The 25,810-nt window shown below is 26.3% G+C and overlaps 1 protein-coding gene and 2 long non-coding RNA genes across 4 annotated transcripts in view; 2 read left to right on the forward strand and 1 right to left on the reverse strand.

The window, feature by feature from the left end:
- Positions 1-7,132, forward strand: part of LOC126293630 (uncharacterized) — a 73,247-nt gene extending 66,115 nt beyond the window's left edge. Inside the window, exon 3 of the long non-coding RNA XR_007552325.1 lies at positions 6,646-7,132. This is a non-coding gene — a long non-coding RNA (uncharacterized LOC126293630). The remainder of the gene's footprint in view (positions 1-6,645) is intronic.
- The window catches only part of LOC126293624 (uncharacterized), a 201,222-nt gene that overhangs the window by 7,260 nt on the left and 168,152 nt on the right, over positions 1-25,810 (reverse strand). Inside the window, exon 3 of one of the 2 annotated variants that reach the window (XR_007552323.1) lies at positions 8,415-9,432. The exons of the other annotated variant lie outside the window; for it this stretch is intronic. The gene's annotated coding sequence lies outside the window, so the exon portion shown is untranslated. Of the gene's footprint in view, positions 1-8,414; positions 9,433-25,810 lie in introns of those variants that run through there. 2 annotated transcript variants of the gene reach the window in all.
- LOC126293629 (uncharacterized) lies at positions 13,244-24,713 on the forward strand. Its single transcript, XR_007552324.1, has 2 exons — positions 13,244-13,839; positions 24,618-24,713. It is a non-coding gene; the product is annotated as an uncharacterized LOC126293629 (long non-coding RNA).

The following is a 25,810-nucleotide window of genomic DNA, read 5'->3' on the forward strand; positions in this document are numbered from 1 at the left end:
GTTCCTAAGTATGTGATTGCTGATAATAAATTATTAATTACTGTTGCACCTCAAAAAGATATTTGGCCTCAGGGTAGGACATATCCTATAAATGCAGTTGCTATAACTAAAAATAAAATCACTGTACCAATTATTCAGGTATGTATATATATATAAGATCCGTAGTAAATTCCCCATCCTACATGTAAGTAAATACAAATAAAAAATATAGATGCTCCATTTGCATGTAAGGTTCGGATAATTCAACCATTATTTACGTCTCGGCAGATGTGTACTACACTACTGAATGCTATTTCAATATTTGATGTATAATGTATAGCTAAAAATAGTCCAGTTACGATTTGAATTACCAAACATAACCCTAATAGGGATCCAAAATTTAATCAAAATGAAATATTTGTTGGGGCAGGTAAGTCAATTAAAGAGTTATTAATAATTTTAATTAAAGGATGTCTTCATCGTAAGGGTTTATTCATTAGTAATTATCTTATTTTACGAATAGGTCCCTGATAAATATTAGTGATTTTAACAACTGCTAGTAGTGCTAAAAATAAATAAATTATTATTATTATTGTAATAATGAATGTTGGTCTGTTATATAATTTTTCTAAAGATATTGTTATTTCTTGATAATTGATTGAATTATCAATATTTATAGTTTTGGTGTTTTTGAAAAAGTCTATAAATATAGATATATCTAGAATAATTAATATTGATATGATAAATACTCACATTATTAATGTAATAATTATAGTAATTGATTTAGGCTGAAATATTTCGTTTGATGCAATTCTTGTAATGTAAATAAATAATACTAGTATACCACCAAGAAATGTTAAAAATAAAATATATGATAATCAATATCTTTCTATTATTGTTCCTGTTATTAATCCAACTAGGAAGGTTTGAAGGATAATAAAAAGCATTATTGATATTGGGTGTCTTAATTTAAAAAATTAATATTTATTACATTTGATATTGATATAATAATTATTTTGATCATTTCAGGGGTTAGTTTATTTAAAATATCGGTTTTGGGGACCGATGATGGAAGCTTTTCCACCTCTGAAGTTTTAAAAGTGGGGGCTGGACTTATTTCCGGTTTACAAGATCGGCGTTTTTTTTAAACTATTAAAACTAATGTTTATATTCTCTATTTTTACTTCTTTATTGATTTATTTTGCTGGTGTTTATGTTTTTTCTTCTAACGTAAACATTTATTAATGGTTCTTTTGAGATTACAATATATTGTTCTTTCTTTATTTATATTAGTTATTGTTTTTCTTATTGAGTTTGATTATGATTATTTTTTTCCTGTTATTTTTTTAGATTTTTCTCTTTGTGAGGGTGCTTTAGGTCTTTCTATTTTAGTTTCAATAATTCGTTCTCATGGTAATGATTTTATTAATTCTTTTCGTTTATCTTTATGTTAAAGTATTTATTTATAACTATTTTTTTGATCCCTCTTTGTTTATTAAATAATTGTTGATGGTTGGTTCATTCTTTAATGTTTCTGTCGAGTTTTGTGTTTATAATTTGTGTTTATTCATATGCTAATTTGAATATAATTAGATATTATTTTGGTATTGATTATTTTTCTTTTAGTTTTATTTTGCTTAGTTTTTGGATTTGTTCTTTAATAATCACTGCTAGAGGTTCAGTTTATTTAAGTTCATATCATTCTAATTTTTTTGTTTTTATGGTTTTGATTTTAATAATTATGCTTTACTGTTCATTTGCTAGATTAAGTCTTCTTTCTTTTTATATTTTTTTTGAGGCTAGATTAGTTCCTACTTTACTTTTAATTTTGGGTTGGGGTTATCAACCTGAGCGCTGCAGGCTGGTGTTTATTTAAATTTTTATACTTTGGTTGCTAGATTACCTTTATTATTAGTTTTATTTAAGGTTTATGATTTTTCTAATACTTTATATTTTCCTTTATTAGTTGATTTTGGTTCTTATTATTTTATGTTTTATGTATTTATAATTTTGGCTTTTTTAGTTAAGATACCTATGTTTTTGGTTCATTTATGACTTCCTAAGGCTCATGTAGAGGCCCCTATTTCAGGTAGAATGATTCTTGCTGGTGTTTTATTAAAGTTAGGTGGTTATGGTATTTTTCGTGTTATAAAGGTTATTTCTTATTTGGGTTTAAAGTTTAATTATTTTTGATTATCTTTGGGTTTATCTGGGGGTGTTATTGTAAGATTTATTTGTTTTCGTCAAGTTGATTTAAAGTCTTTAATTGCATATTCTTCTGTTGCTCATATAAGAATGGTTATTGGTGGATTGATGACTATGAATTGATGAGGTTGTGTAGGTTCTCTTTCTCTAATGGTTGGTCATGGTTTATGTTCTTCTGGTTTATTTTGTTTATCTAATATTATTTATGAACGTTTAGGTAGACGAAGATTATTAATTAACAAGGGTATAATTAATTTGATGCCAACAATGGCTTTATGATGATTTCTTTTAAGATCATCAAATATGGCTGCTCCTCCTTCTTTAAATTTGGTAGGTGAAATTAGATTATTAAATAGAATTATATCTTGATCTACTTTTAGATTCTTTGCTTTGATTTTTTTATCTTTTTTTAGAACTGTTTATACTTTGTATATATATTCTTATTCTCAGCATGGAAATTATTGTTCTGGTGTTTATACTTGTTCTCTTGGTTATTTTCGTGAATATCATCTTTTACTTTTACATTGATTGCCTTTAAATATTCTCTGTTTAAAGGGTGAATATTTCTTTGTTTAGTTTGCTTAAGTATTTTAATTAAAAATATTGTTTTGTGGAATCAATGATATGAAGTTTTTCATCTTAGGCCGTGAATTTATTTTCTATTTGTTCTTTGAGTTTTTTTTTCTTTGTTTTTTTCGAGAACTATAATTTTTATTTTAGGTATTTATTATTTAATAATTGATTATAGAGTTTTTGTTGAGTGAGAGCTTTTCAATTTAAATGGTTCTATAGTTGTTATAACTATAATTTTGGATTGAATATCTCTTATTTTTATATCTTTTGTTATATATATTTCTTCTTTGGTTATTTATTATAGAGAGGATTATATATCTGGTGAAAAGAATATAAATCGTTTTATTATTATTGTTTTAATATTTATTCTTTCTATAGATTTTTTAATTATTAGTCCTAATTTAATTAGAATTTTATTAGGTTGAGATGGTTTAGGTTTAGTTTCTTATTGTTCAGTTATTTATTATCAAAATGTAAAATCTTATAGTGCTGGTATATTAACTGCACTTTCTAATCGTATTGGTGATGTTGCTATTTTAATTTCTATTGCATGAATGTTAAATTTTGGTGGTTGAAATTATATTTATTATTATGATTTTATTTCTAATTCTTTTGAAATAAAGCTCATTACTATATTAATTGTTTTAGCAGCTATAACTAAGAGAGCTCAGATTCCTTTCTCTTCATGACTTCCTGCTGCTATAGCAGCTCCTACTCCTGTTTCTGCTTTAGTTCATTCTTCTACTCTTGTTACTGCTGGTGTTTATTTATTAATTCATTTTAGACCAATATTAGATACTTATAATTGTGGTTGATTTTTACTTTTAATTGGTTGTATAACTATATTTATGGCTGGATTGGGCGCTAATTTTGAATTTGATTTGAAGAAGTTTATTGCTCTTTCTACTTTAAGACAACTTGGTTTAATAATAAGAATTTTGGCTATGATTTATCCAAAGCTTGCATTTTTTCATTTATTGGCTCATGCTTTATTTAAGGCATTATTATTTATATGTGCAGGTTCAATAATTCATAATTTGAAGGATTCTCAGGATATTCGTTTTATAGGATCAATTGTTAATTTCATACCTTTAACTTCAGTTTGTTTTAATGTTTCTAGTTTATCATTGTGTGGAATACCTTTTTTAGCGGGATTTTATTCAAAGGATTTAATTCTTGAGATGGTTTGTTTAAGATGAATTAATTGTTCAATTTTTTTTCTTTATTTTTTTTCTACTGGGTTAACTGCTTCTTATTCTTTTCGTTTGTTTTATTATTCAATATCTGGTGATAATAATTTTTATTCTAGATTTTCTTTTGATGATAAGGGTTATTATATTTCATTTGGAATAATTGGTCTATTGTTTGTTGCTGTTTTTCGTGGTAGTCTTTTATCTTGATTAATTTTTCCTATTCCTCATGTGATTGCTTTACCTTATTATTTAAAGTTTTTAACTATTACAGTTGTTATTTTAGGTGCTTATTTAGGTTATCTTATTTCTAATTTTGATTTTTCTCATAATTTATTTTCTTTAAGTATACTTTCTTTTGTCAGATTTGCTGGTTCTATATGATTTATACCTTTTCTTTCAACTAAGTTTATTAGATATATTCCTTTAAAAATAGGTTATTATTCATCTAAGTCATTTGATTATGGTTGGGGTGAATTAGTTGTTGGTCAAGGTTTATATAGATTTTTTATTTATTTAATTGGTTATATTCAAGGTTGATATGATTCTAATTTCAAGATTTATCTTTTAACTTTTATTTTTTGAATATTTATTTTGGTAATATTATTTTTCGTTTACTTAAATAGCTTATAATTAGAGCGTGACACTGAAGATGTTAAGGAAGTATTTTTACTTTTAGGTATTTATAAATATAGATATATTATTTTTACAGTGAAAATGTAATGTTTTATTTAAACTATATAAATTTTAGAAATGTTAACGGAGTTTAACCGCTAATATAAAAAGTTAGCAGCTTTCATATTGGCTTTACATTTCCTTAATTGGAACTATTATTGTTCAATTATATTATTAACAGTAATACGCCTCTTTTTGGCTTCAATTAATAAGAATAAGGGTATTATATACCAATCTTCCAGGTCGAAACTGACTGCAATATTTCGCTTCTTATTCTATTTAAGGTTGATTGATATTATCAATACTTTTTGAATGCAACCCAAATGTTATGTTTAACTACAACCCTTTATTCTGCTCATTGTAATGCTCCTTGATTTCATTCATGGTATAGTCCACCTAGTAGAACTAGAATAAAAATATTGTTGATACTGTTCAGATTATAATGTCTGATGTTTTAAAAATAATTACAATTGGTAGAATTAGTGCAATTTCTATATCAAAAATTAAAAAGATTACTGCGATTAGGAAGAATCGTAGTGAGAATGGTATTCGTGCTGATCTTTTTGGATCAAACCCACATTCAAATGGTGATCGTTTTTCTCGATCATTAATTAATTTTTTTGATAGTGTTGTTGCCAGGATTATAACAATTATTGGAATAATAAATCTAATGAAAACTCTTGTGGATAGAATTAGAATTGTTTTTCTTGATTTATATCAAGCTTTCTGATTGGAAGTCAAATTATCTACCTTATCAATAAATAGAGATATATAAGAATAATCATACTACATCTACGAAATGTCAGTATCATGCTGCTGCTTCAAATCCAAAGTGGTGTCTTGGTGAGAATTGATTTATTGAGTGTCGAAGTAGACATGTTGATAAAAAGATTGTTCCAATAATTACGTGTAAACCATGGAATCCTGTTGCAACAAAGAATGTTGACCCATAAACTGCATCTGCAATGGTAAAAGGTGCTTCTCAATATTCATATGCTTGGAGTATTGTAAAGTATAGTCCTAATAACACTGTGTAGAATAATCCTTGTAGTGCTTGAGTATGATTAGATTCCATTAAACTATGATGTGCTCATGTTACTGTTACTCCTGATGCTAAAAGAATAGCTGTATTAAGTAATGGAATTTGTATAGGGTTAAAGGGTTGAATTCCTATTGGAGGTCATAGTATTCCTAGTTCAATTGTTGCTGCTAATCTTCTTCTAAAGATTGCTCAAAAAAAAGAAACGAAAAATAATACCTCTGATGCAATAAATAAAATTATTCCTCATTGTAATCCAATTGATACAAATCCTGTATGTAATCCTAGTTCAATTGTTGGTGCTAATCTTCTTGTAAAGAATGCTCAAAAAAAAGAAACGAAAAATAATACCTCTGATGCAATAAATAAAATTATTCCTCATCGTAATCCAATTGATACAAATCCTGTATGTAATCCTTGATATGTTCCTTCTCGTACTACATCTCGTCATCATTGAATTATGGTTAGTAGGGTAATTCCAAATCCAATTATAAATAAGTTAATATTAAATAGGTGGAATCATTTTGCTAGTCCTGATACTAGGACTATTGCTCAAATTGCTCCTGTTAATGGTCAAGGTCTATAGTCTACTAAGTGGAATGGGTGGTTTTAGTGAGTTGTTAACATAGGTTTAATATACTTCTCTAGAATATAGAGTTTTTAGAATTGAGAAAACATAGGCTTTAATTATTGCTACTGCTGATTCTAGAATTAATAGAAGTATTTGTCCAATAATTAGTAATGAGATTAAGTTTATTGCTATAGATGGTCCTGTGTTTCGTAATAAGGTTAATAATAAGTGTCCTGCAATTATATTTGCTGCTAACTGTACTGCTAATGTACCTGGTCGTATAACATTACTAATTGTTTCAATTAGTACTATAAATAATATTAATGCGGGCGGTTTACCTTGTGGTACAAGGTGTGTAAATATACGATTAGTATGGTTAATTCATCCAAATAATATAAATCTTAGTCATATAGGTAGGGCAATTGCAAATGTTAATGCTAAATGTCTTGTTCTAGTAAAAATATAAGGGAATAATCCTATGAAATTGTTAAATAATATTATAATAAGAATTGAGATGAAAATGAATGTTGTTCCATTAAATGATTTTGGTCCAAGTAGTATTTTAAATTCATTATGTAAGGTTAAATTTAGTTTATTTCAGATAATGTTAATTCGTGATGGTGTAAGTAAAAATAGTGATGGGATTAATAATAGTCCTAGAAATGTTCTAGTTCAATTTAATGATAAATTAAAGATGTTAGTTGATGGGTCAAATGTTGAGAATAGATTTGTTATCATTTTCAATTTAAGTTTTCTAATTCAATTGTTCCTTTTTCTGCTCTTTTAATAAGGTTAGGTTTAAATGAGAAGAAGTTTATTTGATTAAACAAGATTAATGTAGCTGAAAATATAATGAATAGTGAGAATCATATAAGAGGGGATATTTGAGGGATTTGGATATAATTTCCCCATCAGAAGTAGTCGTTAATTTACTATTATTTGGTTTAAGAGACCATTACTTACTTTCAGTCATCTGATGAATTTCAAGGTGTACTAATTTTTTTAGTTACTTTAGATTGACACTCTAATGTTATTTATTTTAACTAACTCCTTAAATTATCTTAGATAATCACTTAATAAATAAATTTACTGAAGTTCTTTCAATTACAATTGGTATAAATCTGTGGTTTGCTCCACAGATTTCTGAGCATTGTCCAAAGAATAATCCAGGTCGATTTATTGTGAATGTTCCTTGATTTAACCGACCTGGCGTTGCATTTATTTTAACTAACCCCTAATGCAGGAACTGCTCATGAGTGTAGAACACCTGATGCTCTTGTTAATACTCGTACTTCTGTATTTATTGGTAGGATTGTTCGGTTATCTACATCTAGCAGTCGAAATCCATCATTTTCTAGGTCTTGTTCTGGTGTTATGTAAGTGTCAAATTGTACGTCTATGAAGTCTGAATATTCATATCTTCAATATCATTGTCGTCCAATGGTTTTAATTGTGATTATTGCATCTACTGAATCATCAAGTAAATATAATAGTCGTAATGATGGAAGGGCAATAAAAATTAATGTAATTGCTTGTAAAGCTGTTCAGATTGTTTCAATTAAATGTACATGAAGTATATTACGGTTAGTATAGGCAATAAATAATATATAACTTAAGGCATAACCTACAATTACTGTAATTAATAATAGTACGACCATAGTATGATCATGAAAGAATGATAATTGTTCCATTAATGGTGAAGCTCCATCTTGAAGAGATAAATTTGATCATGTTGCCATTAACAAATATTTTCTAATAAAAGGTCAAACCTTTATTTGTAGAGCTTAAATCTACTGCACTAATCTGCCATATTAGAATCTAGAGATTAATGGTAATTCTGAGTAACTATGTTCTGCAGGAGGGTTATTTTGTAGTCATTCTGTTGATCTTCTTATGTTAGCTCTAAATATAATTGCTCGGTTTGTAACCATTCTTTCTCATATAATTACAATGAATATAATGATTCCTACAATAGAAATTGTAGACCCAATTCTTGATACTATGTTTCATGATGTATATGCGTCTGGGTAGTCTGAGTATCGTCGAGGTATTCCTGCTAATCCTAGGAAGTGTTGAGGAAAGAATGTTAAGTTTACTCCAATGAATATAATTGTAAATTGGATTTTTAATCATATATTATTTATAGTTAATCCTGTAAATTGTGGATATCATTGAATGACACTTCCTATAATTGCAAATACTGCTCCTATAGATAATACATAATGAAAGTGGGCTACTACATAATATGTATCATGTAATACAATATCAAGTGATGAATTTGCTAATACTAATCCTGTTAATCCACCAATTGTAAATAGGAAAATAAATCCTAGAGCTCATAATAATGGTGGATTGAACTTGAATTTAGTTCCATATAATGTAGCTAATCATCTAAATACCTTAATTCCTGTAGGTACAGCAATAATTATTGTTGCTGATGTAAAATATGCTCGTGTGTCAACATCCATTCCTACTGTAAATATATGATGTGCTCATACAATAAATCCTATTAGTCCAATTGATAGTATAGCATAAATTATACCTAATGTTCCAAATGATTCAATTTTTCCTCTTTCTTGACATACAATATGTGAAATAATTCCGAACCCCGGTAGAATTAAAATATAAACTTCTGGGTGTCCAAAGAATCAAAATAGATGTTGATATTGAATTGGGTCACCCCCTCCTGCAGGGTCAAAGAATGATGTATTTAAATTTCGATCTGTTAATAATATAGTAATAGCTCCTGCTAAAACTGGAAGTGAAAGAAGGAGAAGTAATGCTGTAATAGCTACTGATCATACAAATAAAGGTGTTTGATCTAAAGTTATACTTTCTGATCGTATATTAATTGCTGTTGTAATGAAATTTACTGCACCAAGAATAGATGATACACCTGCTAAGTGTAGTGAAAAAATAGCTAGATCTACAGATGCACCCCCGTGTGCAATAGCTCCTGCTAGAGGAGGGTAAACTGTTCATCCTGTACCAGCACCATTATCTACTATAGAAGATGTAAGAAGAACGGTTAGTGAAGGTGGTAGTAATCAAAAACTTATATTATTTATTCGTGGAAATGCTATATCTGGTGCACCAATTATTAGTGGAACAAGTCAATTACCAAATCCACCAATTATAATAGGTATTACTATAAAGAAAATTATTACGAATGTGTGAGCTGTAATAATAACATTATAAATCTGGTCATCCCCAATTAGAGATCCGGGTTGACCAAGTTCAGCATGAATAAGTATTATTATTGATGTTCCTACTATTCCTGCTCATGCTCCAAATACAAAATATAAAGTACCAATGTCCTTATGGTTTGTTGAGAATAATCATTTTTGCAGTAAGATGGCTGAATTTTAGGTGGTAGACTGTAAATCTACTTATGAGATGTTTTCTCTCTTATCATATGTAGGTCTTATATTCAATTATGATTCTAGACTGCAATTCTAGAGGTGTAAAATTTTACTAAGGCCTAAAAGATTATTCTTTTAATTATAACTTTGAAGGTTATTAGTTTGATTAACTTAAGTCCTTAGTATAATGAAATTAAGGTTGATGTTGAAATCAATCCTATTGTTGAATTTATTACTGTTATAGGAAGAATGATTCTTGATTTTTGGGACTTTATCTTTATAGATCACGAATTTTCTGTGTATGATATAATTAGAGCTGAGAATCTAATGCGTATATAGTAGTAGAGTGTAATTGTAGTTAATACAACTATAATAGTATTAATAGTTGTTATATTGTTTTCTATTAACGATTGTATTACAATTCATTTTGGTAAGAATCCAAGGAATGGTGGTAGTCCACCTAAAGATAATAAAGATAAGAATATTATGAATTTAATTTCGGTTTTTATATTTCTGGCTGAATAAATTTGATTTATGAAAAATAAATTTATTTGCTTAAATAATAAAACTATAATTAATCTAAATAATGAAGTATAGTTCTCAGATGTTTTCTCTGACTGTTAATGATCTAATTATTCAACCTAGATGTCTGATTGATGAATATGCTAAAAGTTGTCGTAAGGATGTTTGATTTAAACCTCCTATTGCCCCAATAATAATTCTTAAGATAATAATTGTTCAAATAAAAGTTCTTAATTGAATACAATAGGATAAGACCATTATTGGGGCGATTTTTTGTCATGTTATTAATGTTAAACAATTATTTCATCTTGATGCTCCTATAACTTCTGGAAATCAGAAATGGAAAGGTGCAGCTCCAATCTTTAATAATAGTCTAGATCTAATTATTATTGATGGGATAAATTCTGTTTCCCATCCCATGGGATATTTTATTTGAATCAGCAAAATTGAAAATAATAATATTGTCGATTCTATTGCTTGGACAATAAAATATTTAATTGATGATTCGTTTATTATTATATTTTTATTTCTTGTTAGGAGCGGAATAAATGAAAGTAAGTTGATCTCAAGTCCTATTCAAACCCCAAATCAGGAATTTGATGAAATGGACAGGATCTTTCCTATCATTAATGTTGATAGGAAGAGAAGTTTTGTAGAGTTGTTGGTCATTAAAAAGGAGAGGATTGATACCTCTATAAATGGGGTATGAACCCATTAGCTTGTTTAGCTTACCTTTTTACATTAAGGTGTATGATGCATGTTAGTTTTTGATAATAAAGGAGGTAGTTTAATTCTATCTTACGTAATTTTAATGAATGTAATTTTATTTACTTTATTACCCTATCAAGGTAACCCTTTAATCAGGCACTTCATTTATTTAATATATAAATCGAAAGTTTTTTTTGAAATTCTTTTATGTATTATTTTGTTTAATTAGAATTAATTTATCCTGCTCCTTGTATTTTTTATATATATATATAATAAATAATTTATATTAATATATTACTTTTAATTAAAATTAAAAGATTATAAGTTCATCTTATTATTATTAATTGATTATTATAATACATTCATTTACCTAGGATAATAGCTACTTATGTTTTTAGCTTAAAATAGGTTATTATAATATAATATATATAATAATATGTAATTTAATATTTAATATTATTATAATTGGATATAATAAATAAAATTATTAATTTTAAATGTAAAATATAATAATAATATAAATAATTATATCAAATATAATGATATAATTAACATAAATTATCTATAATTAGATTATTTAACTAATATATATATAAGTTAACTTAATAAAAAAAAGAATTCATATTAATAACATATTATATTAAATTACAAAATTGTATAAAACATATTTATTATATTATTTAATCTTTCTTTATTTATTAGTGAAAAGAAAGATTAAATAAGAAAGAATATAATACATTTATTGCTATACATGTTCCATATTAATCTTTAATTATATATAATAGAGAAGTTGTTGTGGTTATACAGGGGAGCGTTTCTTTTTTTTTGTTAATGTTTGTGGTTTTTTTCTTTTTTTCTTTAAATATTTGAATCTTTTATTTTTTCCTGATTTAATAACTTTAAAAATTTCTTATTTTTTATTTTTTAAAGTTTTATTCTTGCTTGTTTATTCACTTTTTCTTTGTATTATATGTAAGTTTTGTTAGACTAAATGTTCTTTTTGCAGTAATTTGATTTAATTATCAAGTGATTTTGGATTTAGCAATTGATTTTGTATCGGCATAATTCGTGCTAGCAGCCGCGGTTATACGATTGATACAAGTGAATATTATTGGTTAAAACAGTTGTTTATACTATTAGGGTTGAAATATAAATTTGTAAGGTGAAATGTTAAAATTTATTTGTGGCCCTTTTTATGAATCTGTGAAATTTAAATAATAAACTAGGATTAGATACCCTATTATTTTAAATGTTAATTATATTAACCAGGGTACTATTAGTTAAGGTCTTTAAACCCAAAGAATTTGGCGGTATCTCATTCCATTCAGAGGAACCTACCCCATGATTGATAATACACGATTTACTCTACTTAATTTATTTGTTTGTATATCTCCGTTATCAGAGAATCTCTTTAGAGTTATAATTCTCATGATTTATAATTATAAAATATTTCAGGTCAAGGTGCAGCTTATAGTTAAGAGGAGGTGGGTTACAATAGATTTTTGTTGATAACGGATTTGATAGTGAAATACTGTTAATGAAGGTGGATTTGATAGTAAATTAATTTATTTAATTTAACTGATATTGGCTCTGAGATGTGTACACATCGCCCGTCGCTCTCATTATTGATTATTCTATTCTATTTTAAAGTAGCTTCAATTTAGATGAGATAAGTCGTAACATAGTAGATGTACTGGAAAGTGTATCTAGGAAGAGTTTCAAGATATAACTTATTAGTAAAGTGTTTCATTTACACTGAGAGTTTTTCTGTGCAAATCAGGATATCTTGATTATTTATTTTATTATATTTATTTTTTGTTTATTTAATTATTTAATATAAATAATTTTATTGTATTTTTGTCTTAGTATATTTTATAGAATTGATTTTTTAGATTATAGTGTATTGGTAATGTAAGTGTTTTATGAAATATTATTTTTAATTTTTTAAGTAGATTTTATTTATTGTACCTTTTGTATCAGGGTTTATCAAAATTTTAGTATTTATTTTACTTGTCTCGATTTGGGTTGATTTATAAATAATTTATAGTTAATGTATCATAATTATTATTAAATTATTTATAGAAATGAGATATTAATCGTTTCCCAAGATATCTAGTTTCTTAAGAAAAAATTTAATTTTTTAAAGTTATATGTTTTTATTTAATTTTTTAAGTAAAAATATTAACTTATTTATTCTTTAAGGGATAAGCTTTGAAGTTAATAACCTATAATTTATTTTATAGAAATATAATAGTAAGCTTTAAACCAGCTATCTTTAAGAATACGTTTTAGTTCATTATTTTTTATTTTGATTTTATAAATATTTTAGGTTTTTTATTAAGATTATTAATTTACTTTTAAAATTTTTGTAATAATGATAGAATTAGTATATTTATTTGTATGCAATTTTTACCTTGTGAACTTATTAAAAGGAACTAGGCAAAATTGATTTCCGCCTGTTTATCAAAAGATGTCCTCTTGTTTATACTTTGAGGTCTGGCCTGCTCACTGAGCGTATTTTTAAAGAGCCGCGGTATTTTGACCGTGCAAAGGTAGCATAATCATTAGTCTCTTAATTAGTGGCGGGAATGAATGGCTTGACGAGAAATCAACTGTCTCTTAATAATTTTTTGAATTTAACTATTGAGTCAAAAGGCTTAAATTCTTCTTTAGGACGAGAAGACCCTATAGAGCTTGACATTTTACTTTTATATAGTTTTTTGTTTATCCTTCTATATTTAATGATGATGTTTTGTTGGGGTGACATGAAGAATAGATAAACTCTTCATTATTATATCATTTATTTATGTTTGTTATTTCGATCCATAATTTATGATCATAAGATTAAGTTACCTTAGGGATAACAGCGTAATTGTCTTTGAGAGCTCATATCGACAAAGCAGATTGCGACCTCGATGTTGGATTAAGAAAAATTTTGGGTGCAGGAGCCCAATGATTAGGTCTGTTCGACCTTTAAATTCTTACTTGATCTGAGTTCAGACCGGCGTGAGCCAGGTCGGTTTCTATCCTAAGATTACTAATCCATATTAGTACGAAAGGACCATATGGTTAAAATATTTTTTGTTATATTGATTAATATTAATTTATTTACTATTTTGACAGATTAATGTGTTGAATTTAGAATTCATTTATGTAGATTTTTTTCTACAAATAGTATTGATACTTTATGATTTAATTATATTTATTTTGAATTTTCTTTTATTGGTTATCTGTGTTTTAATTAGTGTTGCCTTTTTAACTTTATTAGAGCGTAAGGTTTTAGGTTATATTCAGATTCGAAAGGGTCCAAATAAGGTAGGTTTTGTTGGGATTCCTCAGCCATTTAGAGATGCTATTAAGTTAATTTGTAAGGAGCAGCCAATTCCTATTATATCTAATTACCTACTTCATTATTTTTCCCCTGTTTTTAATTTAATGATTTCTTTAGCCGTTTGAGTAATTTTTCCTTATTTAACTTATATGTGTTCTTTTTCTTATGGAATTTTTTTTTTCTTGTACTAGGTTAGGTGTTTATACTGTTATAATTGCTGGTTGATCTTCTAATTCAAATTATTCATTATTAGGTTCTCTTCGTTCTGTTGCTCAAACAATTTCTTATGAAGTTAGTTTAGCTTTAATTTTATTGTGTTTAATTATTTTAATTGGTAGTTTTAATATGTTTGATTTTATAAACTGTCAGCTTTATTGTTGATTTATTATTATTTCTTTTCCTTTAGCTTTAGCTTGTTTTGCTTCTTGTTTAGCTGAAACTAATCGTACTCCTTTTGATTTTGCTGAAGGGGAATCTGAGTTAGTTTCAGGATTTAATATTGAGTATGGTGCGGGTGGTTTTACTTTAATTTTTTTAGCTGAATATACTAGAATTGTCTTCATAAGAATATTATTGGCTTTAATTTTTTTAGGTGGTGATTTTTATTCTTTTATATTTTTTATTAAGCTTGCTATTATATCTTTTGGTTTTATTTGGGTTCGTGGAACATTACCACGGTTTCATTATGATAAATTAATGTACTTAGCTTGAAAAAGTTTTTTACCTTTATCTTTGAATTTTTTTATTTTCTTTGTTGGTTTAAAGATTTTATTTATCTCATTTGTTTAGTGAAATTTTTTGAGAAAAGTTAATAGAAGAGTTAAACTTCTAATTTTATGTTTTCAAAACATATGCTTTTCCTAAGCTAAATAACTTTATTCCTTAATTAATTTACCTCATGCGTTTGCGACATGGACATTAATTAAGAAATATGTAAAGTAGGTAATTGTTAAGATTTGACCTGTTATAATATAAGGTTCTTCAACAGGTCGTTTACCAATTCACGTTAGTAAGCATACAACAACTACTATAATTCAGAATAAAATTTGATTAATAGGGTAAAATTGAATGCCTCGGAATGGTGTTTTATTATAAAATGGTAAAATTATTAAGATTCTAATTGATAAAAATAATGCAATAACACCTCCTAATTTATTAGGGATAGATCGTAGAATTGCATATGCAAATAGGAAATATCACTCTGGTTGAATGTGAACTGGTGTTACTAATGGGTTGGCAAATACAATGTTATCTGGATCTCCTAATAGGTAAGGATTGATTAAACATAGTATAATTAATAATGATGTTATTATTACAAATGTAATAGAATCCTTAAAGGTAAAGTATGGATGGAATGGAATTTTTTCAATATCTCCATTTAGTCCAAGAGGATTATTAGATCCTGTTTGGTGAAGAAAAAATAAATGAATTGCTGCTATAGCAGCAATAATAAATGGTAATACAAAATGGAATGTGAAGAATCGATTTAATGTTGCATTATCAACAGCGAATCCTCCTCATACTCATTGGACTAAATCTGGTATGGGATTGCTGATAATAAATTAGTAATTACTGTTGCACCTCAAAAAGATATTTGGCCTCAGGGTAAGACATATCCTATAAATGCAGTTGCTATAACTAAAAATAAAATCACTGTACCAATTATTCAGGTATGTATATATATATATAAGATCCGTAGTAAATTCCCCGTCCTACATGTAAGTAAATACAAATAAAAAATATAGATGCTCCATTTGCATGTAAGGTTCGGATAATTCAACCATTATTTACGTCTCGGCAGATGTGTACTACACTACTGAATGCTATTTCAATATTTGATGTATAATGTATAGCTAAAAATAGTCCAGTTACGATTTGAATTACCAAACATAACCCTAATAGGGATCCAAAATTTAATCAAAATGAAGTATTTGTTGGGGCAGGTAAGTCAATTAAAGAGTTATTAATAATTTTAATTAAAAGATGTCTTAATCGTAAGGGTTTATTCATTAGTAATTATCTTATTTTACGAATAGGTCCCTGATAAATATTAGTGATTTTAACAACTGCTAGTAGTGCTAAAAATAAATAAATTATTATTATTGTTGTAATAATGAATGTTGGTCTGTTATATAATTTTTCTAAAGATATTGTTATTTCTTGATAATTGATTGAATTATCAATATTTATAGTTTTGGTGTTTTTGAAAAAGTCTATAAATATAGATATATCTAGAATAATTAATATTGATATGATAAATACTCACATTATTAATGTAATAATTATAGTAATTGATTTAGGCTGAAATATTTCGTTTGATGCAATTCTTGTAATGTAAATAAATAATACTAGCGTACCACCAAGAAATGTTAAAAATAAAATATATGATAATCAATATCTTTCTATTATTGTTCCTGTTATCAATCCAACTAGGAAGGTTTTAAGGATAATAAAAAGCATTATTGATATTGGGTGTCTTAATTTAATAAAATTAATATTTATTTCATTTGATAATGATATAATTATTATTTTGATCATTTCAGGGGTTAGTTTATTTAAAATATCGGTTTTGGGGACCGATGATGGAAGCTTTTCCACCTCTGAAGTTTTAAAAGTGGGGGCTGGACTTATTTCCGGTTTACAAGACCGGCGTTTTTTTTAAACCATTAAAACTAATGTTTATATTCTCTATTTTTAGTTCTTTATTGATTTATTTTGCTGGTGTTTATGTTTTTTCTTCTAAACGTAAACATTTATTAATGGTTCTTTTGAGATTAGAATATATTGTTCTTTCTTTATTTATATTAGTTATTGTTTCTCTTATTGAGTTTGATAATGATTATTTTTTTCCTGTTATTTTTTTAGTATTTTCTGTTTGTGAGGGTGCTTTAGGTCTTTCTATTTTAGTTTCAATAATTCGTTTTCATGGTGATGATTTTTTTAATTCTTTTGGTTTATCTTTATGTTAAAGTATTTATTTATAACTATTTTTTGATCCCTCTTTGTTTATTAAATAATTATTGATGGTTGGTTCATTCTTTAAAATGGTAAAATGGTAAAATTATTAAGATTCTAATTGATAAAAATAATGCAATAACACCTCCTAATTTATTAGGGATAGATCGTAGAATTGCATATGCAAATAGGAAATATCACTCTGGTTGAATGTGAACTGGTGTTACTAATGGGTTGGCAAATACAATGTTATCTGGATCTCCTAATAGGTAAGGATTGATTAAACATAGTATAATTAATAATGATGTTATTATTACAAATGTAATAGAATCCTTAAAGGTAAAGTATGGATGGAATGGAATTTTTTCAATATCTCCATTTAGTCCAAGAGGATTATTAGATCCTGTTTGGTGAAGAAAAAATAAATGAATTGCTGCTATAGCAGCAATAATAAATGGTAATACAAAATGGAATGTGAAGAATCGATTTAATGTTGCATTATCAACAGCGAATCCTCCTCATACTCATTGGACTAAATCTGGTATGGGATTGCTGATAATAAATTAGTAATTACTGTTGCACCTCAAAAAGATATTTGGCCTCAGGGTAAGACATATCCTATAAATGCAGTTGCTATAACTAAAAATAAAATCACTGTACCAATTATTCAGGTATGTATATATATATATAAGATCCGTAGTAAATTCCCCGTCCTACATGTAAGTAAATACAAATAAAAAATATAGATGCTCCATTTGCATGTAAGGTTCGGATAACTCAACCATTATTTACGTCTCGGCAGATGTGTACTACACTACTGAATGCTATTTCAATATTTGATGTATAATGTATAGCTAAAAATAGTCCAGTTACGATTTGAATTACCAAACATAACCCTAATAGGGATCCAAAATTTAATCAAAATGAAGTATTTGTTGGGGCAGGTAAGTCAATTAAAGAGTTATTAATAATTTTAATTAAAAGATGTCTTAATCGTAAGGGTTTATTCATTAGTAATTATCTTATTTTACGAATAGGTCCCTGATAAATATTAGTGATTTTAACAACTGCTAGTAGTGCTAAAAATAAATAAATTATTATTATTATTGTAATAATGAATGTTGGTCTGTTATATAATTTTTCTAAAGATATTGTTATTTCTTGATAATTGATTGAATTATCAATATTTATAGTTTTGGTGTTTTTGAAAAAGTCTATAAATATAGATATATCTAGAATAATTAATATTGATATGATAAATACTCACATTATTAATGTAATAATTATAGTAATTGATTTAGGCTGAAATATTTCGTTTGATGCAATTCTTGTAATGTAAATAAATAATACTAGCGTACCACCAAGAAATGTTAAAAATAAAATATATGATAATCAATATCTTTCTATTATTGTTCCTGTTATCAATCCAACTAGGAAGGTTTTAAGGATAATAAAAAGCATTATTGATATTGGGTGTCTTAATTTAATAAAATTAATATTTATTTCATTTGATAATGATATAATTATTATTTTGATCATTTCAGGGGTTAGTTTATTTAAAATATCGGTTTTGGGGACCGATGATGGAAGCTTTTCCACCTCTGAAGTTTTAAAAGTGGGGGCTGGACTTATTTCCGGTTTACAAGACCGGCGTTTTTTTTAAACCATTAAAACTAATGTTTATATTCTCTATTTTTAGTTCTTTATTGATTTATTTTGCTGGGGTTTATGTTTTTTCTTCGAAACGTAAACATTTATTAATGGTTCTTTTGAGATTAGAATATATTGTTCTTTCTTTATTTATATTAGTTATTGTTTCTCTTATTGAGTTTGATAATGATTATTTTTTTCCTGTTATTTTTTTAGTATTTTCTGTTTGTGAGGGTGCTTTAGGTCTTTCTATTTTAGTTTCAATAATTTGTTTTCATGGTGATGATTTTTTTAATTCTTTTGGTTTATCTTTATGTTAAAGTATTTATTTATAACTATTTTTTGATCCCTCTTTGTTTATTAAATAATTATTGATGGTTGGTTCATTCTTTAATGTTTCTGTCGAGTTTTGTGTTTATAATTTGTGTTTATTCATATGCTGATTTGAATATAATTAGATATTATTTTGGTATTGATTATTTTTCTTTTAGTTTTATTTTGCTTAGTTTTTGGATTTGTTCTTTAATAATCACTGCTAGAGGTTCAGTTTATTTAAGTTCATATCATTCTAATTTTTTTGTTTTTATGGTTTTGATTTTAATAATTATGCTTTACTGTTCATTTGCTAGATTAAGTCTTCTTTCTTTTTATATTTTTTTTGAGGCTAGATTAGTTCCTACTTTACTTTTAATTTTGGGTTGGGGTTATCAACCTGAGCGTTTGCAGGCTGGTGTTTATTTAATTTTTTATACTTTGGTTGCTAGATTACCTTTATTATTAGTTTTATTTAAGGTTTATGATTTTTCTAATACTTTATATTTTCCTTTATTAGTTGATTTTGGTTCTTATTATTTTATGTTTTATGTATTTATAATTTTGGCTTTTTTAGTTAAGATACCTATGTTTTTGGTTCATTTATGACTTCCTAAGGCTCATGTAGAGGCCCCTATTTCAGGTAGAATGATTCTTGCTGGTGTTTTATTAAAGTTAGGTGGTTATGGTATTTTTCGTGTTATAAAGGTTATTTCTTATTTGGGTTTAAAGTTTAATTATTTTTGATTATCTTTGGGTTTAACCGGGGGTGTTATTGTAAGATTTATTTGTTTTCGTCAGGTTGATTTAAAGTCTTTAATTGCATATTCTTCTGTTGCTCATATAAGAATGGTTATTGGTGGATTGATGACTATGAATTGATGAGGTTGTGTAGGTTCTCTTTCTCTAATGGTTGGTCATGGTTTATGTTCTTCTGGTTTATTTTGTTTATCTAATATTATTTATGAACGTTTAGGTAGACGAAGATTATTAATTAACAAGGGTATAATTAATTTGATGCCAAGAATGGCTTTATGATGATTTCTTTTAGGATCATCAAATATGGCTGCTCCTCCTTCTTTAAATTTGGTAGGTGAAATTAGATTATTAAATAGAATTATATCTTGATCTTCTTTTAGATTCTTTGCTTTGATTTTTTTATCTTTTTTTAGAGCTGTTTATACTTTGTATATATATTCTTATTCTCAGCATGGAAATTATTATTCTGGTGTTTATACTTGTTCTCTTGGTTATTTTCGTGAATATCATCTTTTACTTTTACATTGATTGCATTTAAATATTCTCTGTTTAAAGGGTGAATATTTCTTTGTTTAGTTTGCTTAAGTATTTTAATTAAAAATATTGTTTTGTGGAATCAATGATATGAAGTTTTTCATCTTAGGCCGTGAATTTACTTTCTATTTGTTCTTTGAGTTTTTTTTCTTTGTTTTTTTCGAGAACTATAATTTTTATTTTAGGTATTTATTATTAAATAATTGATTATAGAGTTTTTGTTGAGTGAGAGCTTTTCAATTTAAATGGTTCTATAGTTGTTATAACTTTAATTTTGGATTTAATATCTCTTATTTTTATTTCTTTTGTTATATATATTTCTTCTTTGGTTATTTATTATAGAGAGGATTATATATTTGGTGAAAAGAATATAAATCGTTTTATTATTATTGTTTTAATATTTATTCTTTCTATAGGTTTTTTAATTATTAGTCCTAATTTAATTAGAATTTTATTAGGTTGAGATGGTTTAGGTTTAGTTTCTTATTGTTTAGTTATTTATTATCAAAATGTAAAATCTTATAATGCTGGTATATTAAATGCACTTTCTAATCGTATTGGTGATGTTGCTATTTTAATTTCTATTGCATGAATGTTAAATTTTGGTGGTTGAAATTATATTTATTATTATGATTTTATTTCTAATTCTTTTGAAATAAAGCTCATTACTATATTAATTGTTTTAGCAGCTATAACTAAGAGAGCTCAGATTCCTTTCTCTTCATGACTTCCTGCTGCTATAGCAGCTCCTACTCCTGTTTCTGCTTTAGTTCATTCTTCTACTCTTGTTACTGCTGGTGTTTATTTATTAATTCGTTTTAGACCAATATTAGATACTTATAATTGTGGTTGATTTTTACTTTTAATTGGTTGTATAACTATATTTATGGCTGGTTTGGGTGCTAATTTTGAATTTGATTTGAAGAAGATTATTGCTCTTTCTACTTTAAGACAACTTGCTTTAATAATAAGAATTTGGGCTATGGGTTATCCAAAGCTTGCATTTTTTCATTTATTGGCTCATGCTTTATTTAAGGCATTATTATTTATATGTGCAGGTTCAATAATTCATAATTTGAAGGATTCTCAGGATATTAGTTTTATAGGATCAATTGTTAATTTCATACCTTTAACTTCAGTTTGTTTTAATGTTTCTAGTTTATCTTTGTGTGGAATACCTTTTTTAGCGGGATTTTATTCAAAGGATTTAATTCTTGAGATGGTTTGTTTACGATGAATTGATTGTTTAATTCTTTTTCTTTATTTTTTTTCTACTGGTTTAACTGCTTCTTATTCTTTTCCTTTGTTTTATTATTCAATATCTGATGATAATAATTTTTTTCTAGATTTTCTTTTGATGATAAGGGTTATTATATTTCATTTGGAATAATTGGTCTATTGTTTGTTGCTGTTTTTGGTGGTAGTCTTTTATCTTGATTAATTTTTCCTATTCCTCATGTGATTGCTTTACCTTATTATTTAAAGTTTTTAACTATTACAGTTGTTATTTTAGGTGCTTATTTAGGTTATCTTATTTCTAATTTTGATTTTTCTCATAATTTATTTTCTTTAAGTATACTTTCTTTTGTCAGATTTGCTGGTTCTATATGATTTATACCTTTTCTTTCAACTAAGTTTATTAGATATATTCCTTTAAAAATAGGTTATTATTCATCTAAGTCATTTGATTATGGTTGGGGTGAATTAGTTGTTGGTCAAGGTTTATATAGATTTTTTATTTATTTAATTGGTTATATTCAAGGTTGATATGATTCTAATTTCAAGATTTATCTTTTAACTTTTATTTTTTGAATATTTATTTTGGTAATATTATTTTTCGTTTACTTAAATAGCTTATAATTAGAGCGTGACACTGAAGATGTTAAGGAAGTATTTTTACTTTTAGGTATTTATAAATATAGATATATTATTTTTACAGTGAAAATGTAATGTTTTATTTAAACTATATAAATTTTAGAAATGTTAACGGAGTTTAACCGCTAATATAAAAAGTTAGCAGCTTTCATATTGGCTTTACATTTCCTTAATTGGAACTATTATTGTTCAATTATATTATTAACAGTAATACGCCTCTTTTTGGCTTCAATTAATAAGAATAAGGGTAGTATATACCAATCTTCCAGGTCGAAACTGACTGCAATATTTCGCTTCTTATTCTATTTAAGGTTGATTGATATTATCAATACTTTTTGAATGCAACCCAAATGTTATGTTTAACTACAACCCTTTATTCTGCTCATTGTAATGCTCCTTGATTTCATTCATGGTATAGTCCACCTAGTAGAACTAGAATAAAAAATATTGTTGATACTGTTCAGATTATAATGTCTGATGTTTTAAAAATAATTACAATTGGTAGAATAAGTGCAATTTCTACATCAAAAATTAAAAAGATTACTGCGATTAGGAAGAATCGTAGTGAGAATGGTATTCGTGCTGATCTTTTTGGATCAAACCCACATTCAAATGGTGATCTTTTTTCTCGATCATTAATTAATTTTTTTGATAGTGTTGTTGCCAGGATTATAACAATTATTGGAATAATAAATCTAATGAAATCTCTTGTGGATAGAATTAGAATTGTTTTTCTTGATTTATAATAATAATAATAATATAATAATAATATAATGATATAATAATTCTCAAGATTTATAATTATAAAATATTTCAGGTCAAGGTGCAGCTTATAGTTAAGAGGAGGTGGGTTACAATAGATTTTTGTTTATAACAGGTTTGATAGTGAAATACTGTTAATGAAGGTGGATTTGATAGTAATTTAATTTATTTAATTTAACTGATATTGGATCTGAGATGTGTACACATCACCCGTCGCTCTCATTATTGATTATTCTATTCTATTTTAAAGTAGCTTCAATTTAGATGAGATAAGTCGTAACATAGTAGATGTACTGGAAAGTGTATCTAGGAAGAGTTTCAAGATATAACTTATTAGTAAAGTGTTTCATTTACTCTGAAAATTTTTCTGTGCAAATCAGGATATCTTGATTATTTATTTTATTATATTTATTTTTTGTTTATTTAATTATTTAATATAAATAATTTTATTGTATTTTTGTCTTAGTATATTTTATAGAATTGATTTTTTAAATTATAGTGTATTGGTAATGTAAGTGTTTTATGAAATATTATTTTAAATTTTTTTAAGTAGATTTTATTATTGTACCTTTTGTATCAGGGTTTATCAAAATTTTAGTATTTATTTTACTTGTCTCGATTTGGGTTGATTTATAAATAATTTATAGTTAATGTATCATAATTATTGTTAAAATATTTATAGAAATGAGATGTTAATCGTTTCCCAAGATATCTAGTTTCTTAAGAAAAAATTTAATTTTTTAAAGTTATTTGTTTTTATTTAATTTTTTAAGTAAAATATTAATTTATTTATTCTTTAAGGGATAAGCTTTGAAGTTAATAACCTATAATATATTTTATAGAAATATAATAGTAAGCTTTAAACCAGCTATCTTTAAGAATATGTTTCAGTTCATTATTTTTTATTTTGATTTTATAAATATTTTTGGTTTTTTATTAAGATTATTAATTTAATTTTAATATTTTTGTAATAATGATAGAATTAGTATATTTATTTCTATGAAATTTTTACCTTGTGAACTTATTATAAGGAACTAGGCAAAATTGATTTCCGCCTGTTTATCAAAAACATGTCCTCTTGTTTATACTTTGAGGTCTGGCCTGCTCACTGTGCGTATTTTTAAAGAGCCGCGGTATATTGACCGTGCAAAGGTAGCATAATCATTAGTCTCTTAATTAGTGGCTGGAATGAATGGCTTGACGAGAAATCAACTGTCTCTTAATAAATTTTTGAATTTAACTTTTGAGTCAAAAGGCTTAAATTCTTCTTTAGGACGAGAAGACCCTATAGAGCTTGACATTTTACTTTTATATAGTTTTTTGTTTGTCTTTCTATATTTAATGATGATGTTTTGTTGGGGTGACATGAAGAATAGATAAACTCTTCATTATTATATCATTTATTTATGTTTGTTATTTTGATCCATAAGTTATGATCATAAGATTAAGTTACCTTAGGGATAACAGCGTAATTGTTTTTGAGAGCTCATATCGACAAAGCAGATTGCGACCTCGATGTTGGATTAAGAAAAATTTTGGGTGCAGGAGCCCAATGATTAGGACTGTTCGACCTTAAAATTCTTACTTGATCTGAGTTCAGACCGGCGTGAGCCAGGTCGGTTTCTATCCTAAGATTATTAATCCATATTAGTACGAAAGGACCATATGGTTAAAATATTTTTTGTTATATTGATTAATATTAATTTATTTACTATTTTGACAGATTAATGTGTTGAATTTAGAATTCATTTATGTAGATTTTTTTCTACAAATAGTATTGATACTTTACGATTTATTTATATTTATTTTGAATTTTCTTTTATTGGTTATTTGTGTTTTAATTAGTGTTGCCTTTTTAACTTTATTAGAGCGTAAGGTTTTAGGTTATATTCAGATTCGAAAGGGTCCAAATAAGGTAGGTTTTGTTGGGATTCCTCAGCCATTTAGAGATGCTATTAAGTTAATTTGTAAGGAGCAGCCAATTCCTATTATATCTAATTACCTACTTTATTATTTTTCCCCTGTTTTTAATTTAATGATTTCTTTAGCCGTTTGAGTAATTTTTCCTTATTTAACTTATATGTGTTCTTTTTCTTATGGATTTTTATTTTTTTTATGTTGTACTACATTAGGTGTTTATACTGTTATAATTACTGGTTGATCTTCTAATTCAAATTATTCATATTAGGTTCTCTTCGCTCTGTTGCTCAAACAATTTCTTATGAAGTTAGTTTAGCTTTAATTATATTGTGTTTAATTATTTTAATTGGTAGTTTTAATATTTTTGATTTTATAAACTATCAGCTTTATTGTTGATTTATTATTATTTCTTTTCCTTTAGCTTTAGCTTGTTTTGCTTCTTGTTTAGCTGAAACTAATCGTACTCCTTTTGATTTTGCTGAAGGGGAATCTGAGTTAGTTTCAGGATTTAATATTGAGTATGGTGCGAGTGGTTTTACTTTAATTTTTTTAGCTGAATATACTAGAATTGTCTTCATAAGAATATTATTGGCTTTAATTCTTTTAGGTGGTGATTTTTATTCTTTTATATTTTTTATTAAGCTTGCTATTATATCTTTTGGTTTTATTTGGGTTCGTGGAACATTACCACGGTTTCATTATGATAAACTAATGTACTTAGCTTGAAAAAGTTTTTTACCTTTATCTTTGAATTTTTTATTTTCTTTGTTGGTTTAAAGATTTTATTTATCTCATTTGTTTAGTGAAATTTTTTGAGAAAAGTTAATAGAAGAGTTAAACTTCTAATTTTATGTTTTCAAAACATATGCGTTTCCTAAGCTAATTAAC

Source organism: Schistocerca gregaria, chromosome 10, assembly GCF_023897955.1.
Source record: "Schistocerca gregaria isolate iqSchGreg1 chromosome 10, iqSchGreg1.2, whole genome shotgun sequence".
NCBI lineage: Eukaryota > Metazoa > Arthropoda > Insecta > Orthoptera > Acrididae > Schistocerca > Schistocerca gregaria.